The 20,512-nt window shown below is 36.5% G+C and overlaps 1 protein-coding gene and 1 pseudogene across 18 annotated transcripts in view; both read left to right on the plus strand.

The window, feature by feature from the left end:
• ROBO2 (roundabout guidance receptor 2) overlaps window positions 1–20,512 on the plus strand; it is a 1,749,879-nt gene that overhangs the window by 916,070 nt on the left and 813,297 nt on the right. The window lies entirely within an intron of this gene.
• LOC121036086 (enolase-phosphatase E1-like) lies at window positions 6,373–7,238 on the plus strand (annotated as a pseudogene).

Below are 20,512 nucleotides of genomic sequence, written 5' to 3' on the forward strand. Positions count from 1 at the left end.
ACTTCCTCTTGACAGGAATACAGGGGGGTATTGACCTCTATGGTTAGTGCCATTTTCCTTAGTTCAGTTTCCTTAGCTATTTCTTGAGGATACAGTCATAATTCCCACTGCATTATATTTTTATTCTTATCGAACTATTTAGATTTGCAAGATTTTTACATCAAAACTCTTGCGATGATTTAAAGATTTGGTGAAATATACCTTCTCTTTGTGTCTAAGACCCTGCTGCTACTTGAGAGCAGAAAGACATCATCTGGTTGCTTATCAGAAATGCAGCATCTGAGGCCATACTGCAGACCTGCTGAATTGAAATCTACATTTTTTCAAGTTCCCCAGATGAATTGTCTGTACATTAATATTTTAGAAGCATTGTTCGTGAAAACACAAGCAGTAGAAGCTATGATTTTGCTGGGCTTAACTTTGATATGGTGAGAACAGGGGAAGATTTAGGATACCCTAGTTTTGTAGTAAGAAGAGTTTGATTGCAGGAGGAAAAAAAGAAGAAAAAGAAAACCTGATATGTTTTCAGGTGCAGAATATAGGGTGGAATTGTTGAACTGTATCATCTGTTAAATATAGGAGTTCTACATTTAATGGATTTAGGTTATTTTATTCACTTAGTAAAGTTAATTTCCGTAGAGGTAATCTGGCTCCTTGTTGCTAAGGGATTTTGGCATCTTTTTTGTTGTTGTTGTTTATTTGTTTGTTTTCTCAACACTTACATTATTTGTATAAATAGCATGTTTATTTGGGGTTACGATGTTTCATGTAATTAAGAATTAGTTTGGATGCAACTGTTATGAATGATAGTCTAATCTACTGGGAATATGATATAGGTTTCTAATCTTCCTGAACGATTTCACATTACCAAGCAATTTTAATATAAATTCTTCTGGATCAGTGGAAATTTCACACCAATCAATCAGAACATATAGAAAGATCTGTGTATGTAGTGAACTACATATGCAAATAAACTACTTAATCAGAGAAATGATTTTTCACATCAGGGCTGTGAGGTTCAGATCATAGGGCAGTAGCAAGTGAAAACCATGAATAGTTTTTTTTTTTTTTAAAGAAAAATGCTTAAATTATCTAATTTAACATTACATATTTGAGCCTCTGCATTTTCCTCAGCGGTTTTCCTCTGAGCCTTACTTATACCTGGATCCCATTAGTTCCATAAGTGGTTTATCCCAAATAGGATTTTGGAGTTTCATTCGCACGTACCTCATAATATACCTACAGCTATGTACCTCTCATAATATATCTACAGCTATATACCTAGAGCTATGTACCTACGGCTATCGATGTCTCCGAAAAGCAGAAGTTTCCTTCAATTTGTATAAGATTTTATTTTCCTTTCTCAGCATTCAATTTAGAGGTTTCCCTTTTCCACCATTGCCTCTTTCTTCTGCCTAAGAATAAAGGAGAAATAAAAACCTATACACTACCAAAATAGAAATGTATTTACTGCATTAGAAAGATCAACAGAGTAGTGGCTTTAGGCTAGTAAAAACAATTAATCAGGGATAGCAAATTGAAGGAAACAAAGAGGGAGGGGGAAGAGGGGAAGAAAGAGGAGGAAGAGAAGGAAAGGAAGAGGAAGGAGAAAGAGGAGTAGGAGAAGGAGTAGAGGAGGAGAAGAGTGAGGAGAAAGAGAAGGAGGGAGAGAGGGAGGAGATAGGAGGAGGAGAAGGAGAGGAGGAGGAGAAGGAGTAGGAGAAGGAGAAGGAGAAAAAGAAGAAGAAGAAGAGGAAGGAGAAAGACCAACTATTAAACCAGGAAGGCATTCTGAAAGATCTTTTAGACAATATCCAAATTGTTTGTAGTTTGGACTTATATGAACATTCTCATTGATGAAAATGTAGTCACCTTCATTTATTTATTTATTTATTTATTTATTTATTTATTTATTTTGTAACTTACAAAATCAAAAATTTCATAGCCTACTAGAACCTTGTAACCTTGGCTTAAAACAAAAGTTAAAACCCCAATATCATAGTTCACAAAATGAAATGTTGGGGTTATTTAGCAATTTAAAAATGCTTACTTCTCATCTGTGTTCCAGAAATATTATTTTTGGTGGTTGAAATAAAATTCATCCCAATTTAATGATGACTTTTGGCATGTGGTATAGAACCAAAACCTGGATAAAAAAAAATTGCATTAGGGGTCTGGGTGGCTCAGTTGGGTAAGCCTCGACTTCAGCTTATGTCATGATCTTGCAGTTTGTGAGTTCGAAGCCCTATGCTGACAGCTCAGAGCCTGGAGCCTACTTCAGATTCTGTGTCTCCCTCTCTCTCTGCCCCTTCCCAGTTCACACACCGTCTCTGTCTCTCTCAAAAATAATAAACATTGAAATAAAATTTTAAAAAATTGCATTAGGGCACCTGGGGTGGCTAAGTTGGTTGAATAGCCTACTCTTAATTTTGACTCAGGCCATGATTTCACAGTTCATGAGTTCAAGACACACATCACCTGCTGGGAATTTTTCCTCTCCCACTCTCTGCCTCTTTCTCTCACGCTCTCTCTCTCAAAATACATAAATAAACTTAAAAAAATACAATTGTGTTAGATCTCTTGCTTTTTCTTCCTTGGTCACATCTGTCATTCTATGATAGATGCAATTGATCATAAAGGACATATAGACATAGATACAGATTTAGATGCTAGATATGCATACATACCCTACTGGAAAAAAACAATGCAGTTGTTCTTTCACACTTCTAATTAACACAATAGCTATCCATTGCATGTATACTAGTCCCCTGAAAGACATTTGTACTATTTGTGCTAGCTGGATTATGTTTAAGGTATACATATGCTAAACATCTTAACATGTTTAGAAATATGAAAGCCTGAAAATGAGTGGATTTCTTGTATTTTCACTTTTGCATTTCCATATGATATTTTGAAGAAGCAATACAGTAGTCCCACCTTATCCAGAGAGGATTGTTCCAAGACCCCCAGTGGATGTCTGAAAGTGATGATAATACCAAACTTTGCATATTTCCTGGGTTTTTTTTTTTGCTGTATATACACACCTATGATAAAGCTTAATTTATAAATAAGGCACAGTAAGAAATAAAGAACAACAATAATAAAATAGAACAACATAACAACATACTATAATAAAAGCTGTGTGAATGAGGTCTCTCTAAATATCTTATTGTATTATACTCACCCTTCTTTTGATGATGTGAGATGACGAAACACGTACATGATGAGATGAAGTGAGGTGAATGACACAGGCATTGTGACATAGCGCTAGGGTTGCTGGTGACCTATATGGACCTGTCCTTTTCCAAGGGAGGATCATCTGCTTCCTAACTACAGTTGAGCAGAGGTAACTGAAACTATGGAAATCAAAGCAAGAAATAAAGGGGGACTAGTGAACTTCAATTTACTATTAATGCTGCCAGCTTATTCTTCTCAACACTCATTATGTTTTTCTGGGTCAAAAGTGGTTTGAGAAAATTGTTCGTCTTTATATGTGTGCCTATTGAGTGGCTCTTCTGAGGTTATACAAGCTAAAATACCCTGTATGCTTAAACTCACTAAACTATTCATGCTTGCTTATTCTTTTTAAAATCATTTTAATTCAAAAATTTAAAATTAGTTTTTGACATTTTGCCTTGTCAATACACTAGCTGACAAAGGCAGTCAATCCATAACATGCTCTCAGTGATCATTGCTGTCAGCTTTTGACCAATACTGGTCTTTTTTCTATAATTTAGTGCTAATTCTGGCAGACCTTGTGATTCACATCTTTCCTGGAACTTAATTAAATAATTGAACAACAATCAACTTATTCACTCTCAGTGGCCCCGCAAGCTGGAAATGTCAATAATAATTCTCCTTTACAGAAGCAAATTCAGTGTTAATTTAGAGCTATTGGCCTGCTTTGTTAAATATGCCAAATACACACTTGGTTGTGTCTACTTAGTTGATTTACTACTGAATAAGAGTTTTGATTTTTCTCATGTATCTTTTTTTAGTAGAGGAAGGTGTGACATAATAACATACACACTGTTCCTGTTACATATTCAGAAGCAGAAAAATAACTTTTAAATGCATTGGCACTAATTTTCCAGAGATAATTACATAAAGAATAATAATATCTAATCTCACTTAAAAATAAATGAACATTTTTAAATATATTGAAATAATATTTACCATAATTTTAAGCCCACAAGGCATTGTTGATTCCAGGATATGCCAGATCAGCTACCAGAACAAGTTGATCAGGCCAGGCATGAATCAGTTCACCTTGTCTCTAAGATAGGGTTCTCATTTTACTCATTCTGAAACTACATGGTATCAATTCATAGAAAATATCACACTCATTGAAATACACATAAGACTAATGTATGAATCAAAATGACGGCCTACTGGGGAACCTGGGAGGCTGAGTGAGTTAATCAACCAACTCTCGATTTCAGCTCAGGTCATGATCTCATAGTTCATGACATTGAGCCCCGAGTTGGGCTCTGCTCCGACAGCACAGAGCCTGCTTGCGATTCTCAATCTGCTCCTCCCCTGCTCAATTGCACATAATTTGCACACACTCTCTCTCTCAAAATAAATAAATAAACATTTAAAATCTATATATATTAAAAAAAACAGAATGACGAATCGTTAATGTTAATGGAAGATAACTGGTAAGGAGGCTACATTCTTGTGTTTGGAGATTGCCATATATTCTATGTATAAAAGTAATACTGAAAAATGGTTTATTATTATTTTTTAATTCATGCACAACGTGGGCCTCAAACCCACAACATCAAGAACAATATTCACACTTTACCAACTGAGCCAGCCAGGTGCCCCTGAAAAAAATGTTTTCTTATAAGACATCTATTGGAGTGAACACAGAGAAGGAAGTCATACATTTAGATAATCTGAAAAGTCATCCTCAGCTAAGAAACCTATAGACAGGCTATGGCCTTTGCCAGTGTGACTGGGTTTTCTGTCTGGCGCCTGCAACTCTCAACATTGTCCAAAAGCTTGATATTATCTTTTTTCCATATTCTTATTTTGATGACTTATTAAGAAAAAATTAACATAATTATCTTGTGAGGGTTCCAAAGTACTCATCTGCAAAGCTTGTACTAATATATAGTAAATGGGGAGTGTAAGAATGCAAATTTTTCTTTTCTAGAAAGAATTGCAGTTTATTCAGAGATTATATATTATTATATATTTTTTACCTTTTTTAGTATTAAATGTTCTTTCAGTCATGAAATTAAGATGAGAGATGACAAGAGATGACAAGATTTTTAGTTATTTCATAACACAATAAAAATTGGAAATGTGATTGTCCCAGAATTAAAGAAGAAACAATTTAGTTGTCATAAAAATATCAGTCTGGACACTACCTGTCTACATCATTACTTTCTCATGCTGTAGTGTAGAGCCAGAATTTCATAAAGCAGCACCTCATCTCTTGATTCTTGTGGGGATTTTTGTTCCGGAAAAAACAATTTGGTTGCCAGATTATCATGTATTGCATGGGAGCAATGCTTCTATGAATAAATCTGATATTGAATTAAATTAGTTATGAGTCCTGAGATGGCTCACAGTTTGCTGTGTAGGGGCATACCCATAAATGATGGTGCTAAATGTTTAAGGACAGGGTGGGGAAGGAGACAACTTGATTTGTAACACTGATGATCTCTGTGGTGTGGATACTCCCACTATGTTGGATTTCAGGTTACCACCATGACATCTCTTCACTGAACTCGGGCTTGAGAAGAGATGTGCACAATCAGCTGAGCAATCTATTTTGATACAAGTTTCAGAAACCACTGCCCCAATGTATTTAACTATTTAGATTTTATTAGACGCATGTCCACAGTTTCCATTTAGTAACATGGATCGATGTTGAACTTAAAAAGAATGAACGGAATCCAATGTAAACAAAAACAAACAAAAAAATAATTGTAGAAAGTAATTTTAATTGTCACATTAAACATTTTTCCCAAGTTTCAACCCATGTGTTTCCAAATGACTCTATACCTAAAGCAATAGAATTTTGACAAAGATTATTATCTGTTTTATCACTTTTGGGTTGCTAAATTATACTATAATATAGTCCTTAGACTTGCTCTGTGGACATAAATTTCCCAGTAGGGAAATAACTTAGAAACCTGTCCTAAAGTCAAGGAAATCTAGGTCTCGGCCTCCGGGCCTAGGCAGCTCAGGAGCTCAGGCCCCCTGTGCAGTGGTCTCATCCACCTTGAGGGGCACGCAGTTGGTTCCCTTCCTCGTTTTTCAGACCCCCACATGGTTGCAGAGTGGGAGATCCTTGCTGGGCTGTCAGAAGTCCAGGAGGTGTTGGACTCCTCCCCCCTCCAGGAGGGAGGGCACAGCCGGCTCCCCCCTCTGCCCTTCCTTCCAGGAGGCCAATTCGGGTAGAGAAATGATCCTGCTTTCCGTGTCTGCTGAAGTCGCTGTGACTGCCACCCCAATTGTCTCAGTAAACATTTTATTTCCTTCCATCAAAGAAAATGTTAAAGACTATCTGCAGACACACTGGGAAGAAGAAGAGTGCCAGCAGGATGTTGTCAGTCTTTGGGGGAAACAGGCTGAAGAGGATCCCCACCTGGACTGGGCTGTTCCCATCCCTGCCTCCTCTGGGAACAGAGCAGATGACCTGCAGTGGGTGATCCAGGCCAGCGGTGGATAAGAGGTGCTGGCAGAAGTCTCTAGACTGAAAGACCACGGTGATGAAACAGCTGCAGAGCCTCAGGTGCAGGGCGGCATTCACAGCTGGGCACATAAAAGCAGCATTCTTTGACAATGTGGTTCCAGCGGTCAGGAAATGGAGACAGGCTGGAAGGAAGGTGTATATGTATTCTTCAGGGAGTGTAGAGGCCCAGAAGTTACCATTTGGCCATTCTACAGAGGGAGAGAAACTTGAGCTTGTTGATGGTCACTCTGATATCAAAATTGGACACAAAGTGGAGAATGAGAGTGACCAAAGGATTGCCAAAAGCCAACCAACAACATCTTGTTTCTGACAGACCTTACTCTGGAGGCCAGTGCTGTTGAGCAAGTGGATGTTATTGTCACTGAGCTGGTGAGACCCAGTCATGATGAGCGTTTGACAGATGATGAAAAGAATTACCACAGCCTCATCAGATCCTTCCATGGACTGTACCTGCCTTCCTCAACCTAGAGAAGGACGACAAACCTGTCCTCACAAAGTTGTCCCTGGAGTCTATTTTTATTCTGATGGTAAAAGTAACTTACTTTGAAAACACATATATATGATGCATAGAGAGGGGAACCCTTTTGCACTGCTGATGGGAATGCAAACTGGTGCAGCCACTCTGGAAAACAATATGAAGTTTCCTCAAAAAATTAAAAATGTACTACCCTAGACACAGCAATTGCACTACTAGGAATTTATCCAAAGCTTACAAAAATGCTGGTTCAGAGGGGCAGATGCACCCCAATGTTTATAGCAGTGCTATCAACAATAGCCAAATTGTGGAAAGAGCCCAAATGTCCATCAACGGATAAATGGATAAAGAAGATGTGGTATATATTACAATGGAATACTACCTGGTGATGAAAAAAATAATTTAAGTTTGCTATTTGCAACAACATGGATGCAATGAGAGTGTATTATGCTACATGAAATACGTCAGTCAGAAAAGACAGATATCATATGATTGCACTCATACGTGGAATTTAAGAAACTCAACAGATGAACATAGGGGAAGGGAAGAAAAGATAAGATAAAAACAGAGAGGGAGGCAAACCATAAGAGACCCTTAAATATAGAGAACAAACTGATGGTTGCTGGAGGAGGGGTGGGAGAATGGGCTAAATGGGTGATGGGCATTAAGGAAGGTACTTGTTGGGGGTGAGCACTGGGTGTTATATGTGAGAGATGAATCAGTGGGTTCCACTCCTGAAACCAAGACTATATGTTTTCTAACTTGAATTTAAACTAAAAAAAAAAAGCACATATACACATCCACATAGGTATGCAATTGTATATTTGCGTATGTTTAAATTGCCTTCCACAGGTACATAACTGAAATGAAAATCTCAGTTCAGTGAGAGATGTCCGAACAATATGTCTTTGGCCTTGCCTCATCATTGAGTTCTACTTATTTCCAAAAGCCTGGGAGTTTTGACTGATGGGAGCTGAGAAATATTCCAGCTCCCTCATTTGACACCTCCCTTCTCCAAACTTCACCAAACTGGGGCAACTATGAAGTATGCATTTTAAACTATATCAAGAACTTTCTTCATGGAATTTATTTCTAGTGCCCACAATAACTGTCTGGATAATGTTTTTTATTGTACCTAACCTTACCTGTGTCACTTTCCTACCAGTGTTCTTCATTCTCCCCAAGTAAACCACCTGTATTTTAATCCTTGCCAAAGCAAAACACTAGACTAGGTTTACAATCTCATGGACAGGTCATGTACAGAGGTTAATTACCCATAAAATTTTAGGATATTATGGCAAATATTATTTCCCTGAGAACAAAAGTACCTGAGCTCTAGTCCTTGATTCTTCACAGTCTAGCTCTGAAACAAGGATACTTGTCTTCCCTGGACTCAGTCATCTCTCATTGTCAAATAAGGATTTGGATAGATAAATGATCTAGAGCCTCTTTCTAGACTAACTTTATGATTCTAAGACACAAATCCCTAGAAGGATTGCTTCTATAAATGGTCTCTCATACTTTAGAAAATGAAGGTTTGGGTGCAGTTAGATGTTTCCTAAGAACCTGAGAAGTTAGGTGCCTGTGTGGCTCTGTCATTAAGCATCTGACTTTGACTCAGGTCATGATCTCACTTTTGGTGAGTTTGAGTCTCACATTGGGTGAGCTCAAGCCCTGCTTCAGGTAAAAACATGAGCCCTGGGTGAGACCCGCTTCTCTCTCTCTTTCTCTGTCTCCCTCCCTATCTCTCTATGCCCCTCGTGGGAATCTCTCTTTCTTTGCCCCTAGCTCACTTGTGCCTCTCTCTTTCTAAAAACAACAACAACAACAACATAGAACCTAAGAAGTTTTGTGTATGCATTCATTCACTCATTCATTTATTCCACAGAATTTATTAAATATCTACTCTGCAAAAATCACTGTAGACATACATTCTTCAAAAGGCAGCTACTAGCCACATGTGACTAACTTTAAATTTAAATTAATTAAAATTCAATAAAACTAAAAATTCAATTGTCAGTCTCTCTAGCCACATTTCAAGTGTTCAATAGCTATTATGTGTCTAGTGCCTACTCTGTTGCATAGCACAATTATAGAATATTCCCATCACTGCAGAATATTATATTGGATAGAGCTGCTCTCAGAATGATGAAGAAAATTAAATCAGACAATTAGCCTTCAAGAAATAATACCTAAAAATTTCAGTAAAATGTGAATATGTAACTGGGCATAGTTGATACCAAGTGAGCATTTCCAATCACCTACTTTATAGTCATTTAGATGTAAGTTTTCAGGGAAGGCTTCATCGTAGATAGAGAATCTGAAGGTTAGTCAGAAGAGTAGACTGTTACAGACTTTGTAAGTGTTTATTTATTTATTTGTTTATCAGAGAGAGAGAGGCAGTGAGCAGGGGAGAGGGGCAGAGAGAGAGTATCTTAAGCAGGCTCCATGCTCAGCTCAGAGGTATATATGTATGTATTTAGTTAGTTAGTTATTTTATTTATATATATATTTTTTTAATTTTTAAGTTGGCTCTATGCCAAGTATGGAGCCCAGTACAGGGCTTGAACTCAGAACCATGAAATGAAGACCTGAGCTGAGATCAAGAGTTGGTCGCTTAACCAAACTGAGCTACTCAGGTGCCCTTGTAAACATTTAGAAACCAGTCAGAGAGACTTAAATTAATAGGATGAAAAAAACTATAAAGTAACATCATAAAATAGTCAAATGACATTGTTTTAACTATATTCTTACAACCACTATATTTAAAAAAAAAACTTTAAATTTAAGTTTAAAAAAGCTTTAAATATAGTCGTTGTAAGTATATATATATATATGGGGCATCTGGGTGGCTCAGTCAGGTCAGCATCTAACTCTTGTTTTTGGCTCAGGTCATGATCTCATGGTTCATGAGTTTGAGCCCCAAGTCAGGCTCTCTGTATTGACAGTGTGGCGCTTGCTTGAGATTCTTTCTCTTCCTGTCTTTCTGCCCCTACCCTGCTTGTTCTCTCTCTCTCTCTCTCTTTCTTTTTCAAAAATAATTAAGCTTAAAAAAGAAAATACCTTGGATTGTGAGTAACTTGTTCTCTGAGTGTTCTACTAGACAAGCAAGTATTTCCAATAAATTTTAACTTGATAAGCAAGTGATGTCTTGTAATACGATTAGTACATGGCACATCACATGATTACAACTGAGCCAATGGTTCTTGAAATTTGGTTTGATATACAAGTGCTTCGAATTACAAGCATGTTTCCAGAGTGAATTATGCTCTCAAACCAAGATTTTGCTATATATAGATGAGAGTTACAGAAATAATTGAAAGCTTCTTTGTCCCATATATTTTATTTTTCTTACTTGATAAAAGTGGAAACAATGATAAAAAACAGATCATTTAAAAAAAAAACACTTACCTTTCTATTAAGTTTATTAAGTATCATATAGGTTGTCATTCAGATCTTTCTTATTTGCATCCACCACAATATCTAACAGTAACTAAGAAATACCTGTTGGATGATGTCATTGGATAATCATCACCCTTAAGTCTTATGAACTTTCTTTTGGAAAAAAAAAAAGATTTAAAACATCTTTTTAATGTCCAATGTAATTTTGTAGTGTTTACATGTATAACTTTCCTTGGTTTGGATTTAAATTCTCCACAAGCTCTGTGACCTTGAGCAAGGTAGGTAAATCCCTCTTCACCTCACCTTTCTCATCTGTAAACAAGTTAATAACATCACCTCCATCATGAGGTGGCTGTAAGGAAGTAACTGAACTAAATCATCTAAAAATACTTAGAATAGTGTTTGGCATATAAGAAATTCTCTATAAGAATTGGTTTGTGAATATTGTTGCTGTTCCTATTGTTGTTCTCAGCTACTCGTTAGAATATCTGAGATCCGCTACAAATAAGACCTGAGTTAAGATGTCTAGCTTTATAATTAGATGAGCCGGTAAAACTATCATCAATATTGAGTGAGCACTTAAATAGGACACTTATTAGGAAGTGCTTCAGTTTACCTATTAGCTACCTTTGTTCCTTCAAAAAACTGGGTGAAAATGGTATTTTGATAAATGCTTTGATTTCCAAAATAAATGGTATAGAATATTCTTTCTCATCATACTCAATAAATATGGATTTCATAGCTTTGTCTTTCTGCATTTATTAGTTAAAGGAAAACTGTATTTCTTACCCAGATATTAAATAAAGTGCTGAATCTAAGACCTGAGCCATTTAAACCTAATCCTGACCTCTTAATAGCAGAGGCTCTCACTGTCTTGTCTAAGAAGAATCTCAGTATGTTCTAGATGTGCGGCAATTATGTTGATTTGCCTAAAGGAGTGTTGTTGAGATCATGATGTAATCTCAAGGGTAATGGATGCTTCGGGGTTGTTGAATATTTAATTTGTCAGACGAGGTCAAAGAAAAGAGATGTTATGCTACTTTTCAAATGTTTTAAGACAGAGAAAATGAGCAGCTCAAACAAACCCATAAAAACAACGGATGGAAACCTCCGTATACAGAGCCCTAATCTGAAAGAACAGTGGTAGCATGTTAAGAATAACATGTGTGATTAAATATCTTTCATTGTTTTGTAGTAATTAAAAATTTTACATTAGCAAATACAGCTTCTAGGTACTCTGCCTATGTACTTAGCACTTGGTGTTGTATTTACTATTATTTTTTTTTAAATAGCATAATGATTATTGTAGATATAATACTAAAAGAAAATCTATTTACATGTACATAAAATCATTATCAGGTGTTTCCTGGGAAATATATGTTGCTTAAGCAATTTAGAGTAATTGTTAAGGAATTGTGTGCATTCAAAGAGGTAGTATCTTAATGACTACTCTTTTAGGCAATAGTGTTTATTTCTGGATTAATATGTATAATGAGATTTATATCTTAAAATAACATCAGGCTTCATCGCGTCCTTGAAACTGGTCTCATGTTATTTTCTAAAAGCATGCAACCTCTATATTATTATTCTTCAACTCTTTGACTATAGTAACACTTTCTTAATATTAAGGGTTTTTTTTTTCCTTCTCAAGCCTATGTATTTTAAAATTTTTCAGTGATGATAGAATTGCTGCCAAGGTACAAAATAACTAAATGGAAGTTGGAGAGATGGCCATTTGAGATTATAAATGTATTGTTTTTCAGGAGTTACTTTGGCTTAGATTATAATCACAAATTTCATTTTAAAACATTTACTTATTTTTGAAGTCTTGCTCAAAGTGATTATTAGAGTCTTTTTACATGTTTTGAGAATGAAAATGAATGATATTTAATTTCTACATTTATGTCACTATTCAAATAAGGGGCTGTTAGCCCAAGATTCGTGGAGAGTTAGGGAACCATGGATGGCCTTGGAGTGGATACAATAAATAAGTCCCCTGGATTTATTGCAAATTTGTGGGTGTTTACATGTGTGCAATTTTGGGAGGAGACTGCCTATAATATAATCAAGTCTAAAAGTGTAGCATTGGCTGCAAATTTTTAAGTACAGCTGATTGGATAAAAAATTAAATAATGAGGGGCGCCTGGGTGGCGCAGTCGGTTAAGCGTCCGACTTCAGCCAGGTCACGATCTCGCGGTCCGTGAGTTCGAGCCCCGCGTCACGCTCTGGGCTGATGGCTCGGAGCCTGCAGCCTGTTTCCGATTCTGTGTCTCCCTCTCTGTCTCTGCCCCTCCCCCGTTCATGCTCTGTCTATCTCTGTCCCAAAAATAAATAAAAAACGTTGAAAAAAAATTAAAAAAAAAATAATAAATTAAAAAAAAAAATTAAATAATGAAAGGACATTGGAAGAATATTCCTTAATTGTTCCTAACGCAAAACAGTGGAATCTTTAGAATATGGTCATTTATTCTTATGTATCCCTCAATCCATGCTTATCATATTGTGGCATATTTTAGAAATGAATTATTTTCAATTATTTTTTTATTTATCAAATTTATTTACCTAGTACATTCACATGATAAATGTCTTTAAAATGCAAAAAGATTTAGAATGAAAAGTGTGTGTATTCCTACCCTATTCACCTAGTAGAAACAATCCTTGCTTTGAGTCTCTTGCATATCCTGGAAAGATACACAGATAAATGAATAAACAGAAAACTAGATTCCCTTTCTCTTTCTCAGTGTCTTACACTAAAATTAAGGCATATTATATACACAGTTTTGTGTCTTGCTGCTTTGATTTCAAAATACACTTTGAAAAATTAGTCCACATCAGTACATGTTGAACTACACATTCTTTTAACATCTGCAAATAATCCTTTGTGTGGGTGAATATGATTTATTTAACCTGTCCCCTAATAATAGATATGTAGGTTGCTTTCAATTATTTGCTGGTACAAACTATGATGCAATGAATACTTTTGAATATGGTAAATGTTTATACATTCAGTTCCTTGAAATGGAATTGCTGGCTTAAATGGTGTATGCATATTTAATTTTTATATGTTGGATGAATTATGCTCCATAACAAATGTTAGCAAATTATCCTCCATCGAAAACACTAATTTACACTTCCACCAACAATGAATGAATGTGATAATGCAAACTTTTGAGGATTCAGCACCATTTACTTTGGTTTTGTCAACCAAACCAATGTGTTGGGAACACACTCAGATGACTTCTAGTTTAACTTGTTGGCATAGTTGAGGAACAGTAATAGAGGAAATGGATCTTGTTTCAGATCTCTGCAATTCTCTCCAAAGGCTTCATCTTGTAGAAAAATGGCATAATTCCTTTGCTAAATATTTGGTTGAAATTATATGATTATTGGATATAATACAACCCAAAGTCTTCTTGGCCTAATGGTGTCATTACTATTTCATTCAACCAATTAACATAAAACAGTCCACTGATACTAGATATATATTTATTTATAATAGAAACTAAAAGGGGAAAAATTCTATACCTATCTAAAATATTAGGTCAAAGATAGTAACCTAAAAGAAATGTAAAAGGTAAGCCAAAAAATATCTGAACCAAACAAGAATCAAATTGTGTATGAGAAAATAACGAGATATTTGAAGTGTAGTTTTTATTGCTTCTGTTCATCCTTACCTTGTCAATAAATGAAAATGCCTAAGTGCTCCAGGAAATGTTATGTTTTTGTAGCACTCCAACCCTGGTAATAATCAGGAAGCACTAAAAATGCCCATGGAAACCGTATTCCACAAATTAACTGAAATTCACACATGGTTAAATAAGTAACCTAACATGCCTACACAAACATTTTATATGGTTTCTCATTACTAAACCTTCAAAACAAATCCACTGAAGCAGTTTGTTATCATCCATTTAAATTATATCCTCTAATTTAATCAAAAGCTTTTCTTTAGGGCAAAATAGTTTAGTGTATGTGGATGTTGATGTAAATGTTGCTGAAGGAAGGAAGCAGACTTTCTAAGCATGACTTAGAGTGTTAATGAGTATCTTTACACACGGCTTTACATGACAAGGTGATAGATGTTTGGTTTCACTGTCCTCCATAAACCATAAGACAGGGTGCTACTAGTGGATACTGAGTTCAAATCTCAGACCTTTGCAATCTGCATGCATAAAACTAATGTGTTCATGATATAAAAGAAATAGGTCTTTTTTGATAAGATTGCATAATTCCAAGATCAGCATCCATCTGTGTATATATTTTTTTCTCTTAGCTTATGTTAATAGCTTTATTTGACAATTTAATGTTTTCCTTTTTCCTCCTAACAGCAGGTGAAAGAATTCATAAATCTGCCATGAACAGTTGCCAATGAATATTCATATCTAGGATGTCTGATTGCAGCAGTTTGACATTTTTATTTGATTTCCATCAAGAAAAGAAATGCTTTGTTTCTTAATTCGCAATGCATTCTAATCGGTTTCTGCACATTATACCACTGGTTAAGTTATTGTAATTGTCAGTATCAAACAACTAATTTATAAAATAAGAATATTTGATATAATTCAGAAAAAAAATGTGACTAACAATTATTCTTACAAACTCATTGAAAATAGTATACCTTTGTGTTTCATTGGGTAATTTGTATTAAAATTAAGTTTGCACTAAGGACCTTCATTTCCTATCCTGAATGTATGTTCTATTGAATGTGCTGGTATCTCCTGCTGGATGAGCTGATCAGGTCTCTGTGGATGTAGGAGTCTCAGGAGCTTAATGGCATATATTTCCTATAGATCATTGTTACATGAATGTGAACATATAATTGGTTCAACCAGAGCCAATATAGGTTTGGTACGATTTTAGTGAATATTTGTGGTTATCTGTTAAAAGTCTAGACATTCACAGCAGCAAATTTTTTTTTTTCATTAACTAAAATCATCCTTAGATTTTGGATTTATCTTTTTTTTTTTTTATTTATATATGAAATTTATTGTCAAATTGGTTTCCATACAACACCCAGTGCTCATCCCAAAAGGTGCCCTCCTCAATACCCATCACCCACCCTCTCCTCCCTCCCACCCCCCATCAACCCTCAGTTTGCTCTCAGTTCTCAACAGTCTCTTATGCTTTGGCTCTCTCCCACTCTAACCTCTTTTTTTTTTTTTTTCCTTCCCCTCCCCCATGGGTTCCTGTTGAGTTTCTCAGGGTCCACATAAGAGTGAAACCATATGGTATCTGTCTTTCTCTGTATGGCTTATTTCACTTAGCATCACACTCTCCAGTTCCATCCACGTTGCTACAAAAGGCCATATTTCATTTTTTCTCATTGCCACGTAGTATTCCATAGTGTATATAAACCACAATTTCTTTATCCATTCATCAGTTGATGGACATTTAGGCTCTTTCCATAATTTGGCTATTGTTGAGAGTGCTGCTATGAACATTGGGGTACAAGTGCCCCTATGCATCAGTACTCCTGTGTCCCTTGGATACATTCCTAGCAGTGCTATTGCTGGGTCATAGGGTAGGTCTATTTTTAATTTTCTGAGGAACCTCCACACTGCTTTCCAGAGCGGCTGCACCAATTTGCATTCCCACCAACAGTGCAAGAGGGTTCCCGTTTCTCCACATCCTCTCCAGCATCTAGAGTCTCCTGATTTGTTCATTTTGGCCACTCTGACTGGAGTGAGGTGATACCTGAGTGTGGTTTTGATTTGTATTTCCCTGATGAGGAGCGACGATGAACATCTTTTCATGTGCCTGTTGGCCATCCGGATGTCTTCTTTAGAGAAGTGTCTATTCATGTTTTCTGCCCATTTCTTCACTGGGTTATTTGCTTTTCGGGTGTGGAGTTTGGTGAGCTCTTTATAGATTTTGGATACTAGCCCTTTGTCCGATATGTCATTTGCAAATATCTTTTCCCATTCCGTTGGTTGCCTTTTAGTTTTGTTGGTTGTTTCCTTTGCTGTGCAGAAGCTTTTTATCTTCATAAGGTCCCAGTAATTCACTTTTGCTTTTAATTCCCTTGCCTTTGGGGATGTGTCAAGTAAGAGATTGCTACGGCTGAGGTCAGAGAGGTCTTTTCCTGCTTTCTCCTCTAGGGTTTTGATGGTTTCCTGTCTCACATTCAGGTCCTTTATCCATTTGGAGTTTATTTTTGTGAACGGTGTGAGAAAGTGGTCTAGTTTCAACCTTCTGCATGTTGCTGTCCAGTTCTCCCAGCACCATTTGTTAAAGAGACTGTCTTTTTTCCATTGGATGTTCTTTCCTGCTTTGTCAAAGATTAGTTGGCCATACGTTTGTGGGTCTAGTTCTGGGGTTTCTATTCTATTCCATTGGTCTATGTGTCTGTTTTTGTGCCAATACCATGCTGTCTTGATGATGACAGCTTTGTAGTAGAGGCTAAAGTCTGGGATTGTGATGCCTCCTGCTTTGGTCTTCTTCTTCAAAATTACTTTGGCTATTCGGGGCCTTTTGTGGTTCCATATGAATTTTAGGATTGCTTGTTCTAGTTTCGAGAAGAATGCTGGTGCAATTTTGATTGGGATTGCATTGAATGTGTAGATAGCTTTGGGTAGTATTGACATTTTGACAATATTTATTCTTCCAATCCATGAGCAGGGAATGTCTTTCCATTTCTTTAAATCTTCTTCAATTTCCTTCATAAGCTTTCTATAGTTTTCAGCATACAGATCTTGTACATCTTTGGTTAGATTTATTCCTAGGTATTTTATGCTTCTTGGTGCAATTGTGAATGGGATCAGTTTCCTTATTTGTCTTTCTGTTACTTCATTGTTAGTGTATAAGAATGCAACTGATTTCTGTACATTGATTTTGTATCCTGCAACTTTGCTGAATTCATGTATCAGTTCTAGCAGACTTTTGGTGGAGTCTGTCGGATTTTCCATGTATAATATCATGTCATCTGCAAAAAGCGAAAGCTTGACTTCATCTTTGCCAATTTTGATGCCTTTGATTTCCTTTTGTTGTCTGATTGCTGATGCTAGAACTTCCAGCACTATGTTAAACAACAGCGGTGAGAGTGGGCATCCCTGTCGTGTTCCTGATCTCAGGGAAAAAGCTCTCAGTTTTTCCCCATTGAGGATGATGTTAGCTGTGGGCTTTTCATAAATGGCTTTTATGATCTTTAAGTATGTTCCTTCTATCCCGACTTTCTCAAGGGTTTTTATTAAGAAAGGGTGCTGGATTTTGTCAAAGGCCTTTTCTGCATCGATTGACAGGATCATATGGTTTTTCTCTTTTTTTTTGTTAATGTGGTGTATCACGTTGATTGATTTGCGAATGTTGAACCAGCCCTGCATCCCAGGAATGAATCCCACTTGATCATGGTGAATAATTCTTTTTATATGCCGTTGAATTCGATTTGCTAGTATCTTATTGAGAATTTTGGCATCCATATTCATCAGGGATATTGGCCTGTAGTTCTCTTTTTTTACTGGGTCTCTGTCTGGTTTAGGAATCAAAGTAATACTGGCTTCATAGAATGAGTCTGGAAGTTTTCCTTCCCTTTCTATTTCTTGGAATAGCTTGAGAAGGATAGGTATTATCTCTGCTTTAAACGTCTGGTAGAACTCCCCTGGGAAGCCATCTGGTCCTGGACTCTTATTTGTTGGGAGATTTTTGATAACCGATTCAATTTCTTCGCTGGTGATGGGTCTGTTCAAGCTTTCTATTTCCTCCTGATTGAGTTTTGGAAGAGTGTGGGTGTTCAGGAATTTGTCCATTTCTTCCAGGTTGTCCAATTTGTTGCCATATAATTTTTCATAGTATTCCCTGATAATTGTTTGTATCTCTGAGGGATTGGTTGTAATAATTCCATTTTCATTCATGATTTTATCTATTTGGGTCATCTCCCGTTTCTTTTTGAGAAGCCTGGCTAGAGGTTTGTCAATTTTGTTTATTTTTTCAAAAAACCAACTCTTGGTTTCATTGATCTGCTCTACAGTTTTTTTAGATTCTATATTGTTTATTTCTGCTCTGATCTTTATTATTTCTCTTCTTCTGCTGGGTTTAGGCTGCCTTTGCTGTTCTGCTTCTATTTCCTTTAGGTGTGCTGTTAGATTTTGTATTTGGGATTTTTCTTGTTTCTTGAGATAAGCCTGGATTGCAATGTATTTTCCTCTCAGGACTGCCTTCGCTGCGTCCCAAAGCGTTTGGGTTGTTGTATTTTCATTTTCGTTTGTTTCCATATATTTTTTAATTTCTTCTCGAATTGCCTGGTTGACCCACTCATTCGTTAGGAGGGTGTTCTTTAACCTCCATGCTTTTGGAGGTTTTCCAGTCTTTTTTCTGTGGTTGATTTCAAGCTTCATAGCATTGTGGTCTGAAAGTATGCATGGTATGATTTCAATTCTTGTAAACTTATGAAGGGCTGTTTTGTGACCCAGTATATGATCTATCTTGGAGAATGTTCCATGTGCACTCGAGAAGAAAATATATTCTGTTGCTTTGGGATGCAGAGTTCTAAATATATCTGTCAAGTCCATCTGATCCAATGTCTCATTCAGGGCCCTTGTTTCTTTATTGACCGTGTGTCTAGATGACCTATCCATTTCTGTAAGTGGGGTGTTAAAGTCCCCTGCAATTACCACATTCTTATCAATAAGGTTGCTTGTGTTTATGAGTAATTGTTTTATATATTTGGGCGCTCCGGTATTCGGCGCATAGACATTTATAATTGTTAGCTCTTCCTGATGGATAGACCCTGTCACTATTATATAATGTCCTTCTTCATCTCTTGTTACAGCCTTTAATTTAAAGTCTAGTTTGTCTGATAGAAGTATGGCTACTCCAGCTTTCTTTTGGCTTCCAGTAGCATGATAAATAGTTCTCCATCCCCTCACTCTCAAACTAAAGGTGTCCTCAGGTCTAAAATGAGTCTCTTGTAGACAGCAAATAGATGGGTCTTGTTTTTTTATCCATTCTGATACCCTATGTCTTTTGGTTGGCGCATTTAATCCATTTACATTCAGTGTTATTATAGAAAGATACGGGTTTAGAGTCATTGTGATGTCTGTATGTTTTATGCTTGTAGTGATGTCTCTGGTACTTTGTCTCACAGGGTCCCCCTTAGGATCTCTTGTAGGGCTGGTTTAGTGGTGACAAATTCCTTCAGTTTTTGTTTGTTTGGGAAGACCTTTATCTCTCCTTCTATTCTAAATGACAGGCTTGCTGGATAAAGGATTCTCGGCTGCATATTTTTTCTGTCTAGCAAACTGAAAATCTCATGCCAACTCTTTCTGGCCTGCCAAGTTTCAAAAGAGAGATCAGTCACGAGTCTTATAGGTCTCCCTTTATATGTGAGGGCACGTTTACCCCTTGCTGCTTTCAGAATTTTCTCTTTATCCTTGTATTTTGCCAGTTTCACTATGATATGTCGTGCAGAAGATCGATTCAAGTTACGTCTGAAGGGAGTTCTCTGTGCCTCTTGGATTTCAATGCCTTTTTCCTTCCCCACTTCAGGGAAGTTCTCAGCTATTATTTCTTCAAGTACCCCTTCAGCACCTTTCCCTCTCTCTTCTTCCTCTGGGATACCAATGATGCGTATATTATTTCTTTTTAGTGTATCACTTAGTTCTCTAATTTTCCCCTCATACTCCTGGATTTTTTTCTCTCTCTTTTTCTCAGCTTCCTCTTTTTCCATAACTTTATCTTCTAGTTCACCTATTCTCTCCTCTGCCTCTTCAATCCGAGCTGTGGTGGTTTCCATTTTGTTATGCATTTCATTTAAAGCGTTTTTCAGCTCCTCGTGACTGTTCCTTAGTCCCTTGATCTCTGTAGCAAGAGATTCTCTGCTGTCAGCTATACTGTTTTCAAGCCCAGCGATTAATTTTATGACTATTATTCTAAATTCACTTTCTGTTATATTATTTAAATCCTTTTTGATCAGCTCATTAGCTGTTGTT

Source organism: Herpailurus yagouaroundi, unplaced genomic scaffold, assembly GCF_014898765.1.
Source record: "Herpailurus yagouaroundi ecotype Mexico unplaced genomic scaffold, PumYag 162, whole genome shotgun sequence".
Taxonomy (NCBI): Eukaryota; Metazoa; Chordata; class Mammalia; order Carnivora; family Felidae; genus Herpailurus; species Herpailurus yagouaroundi.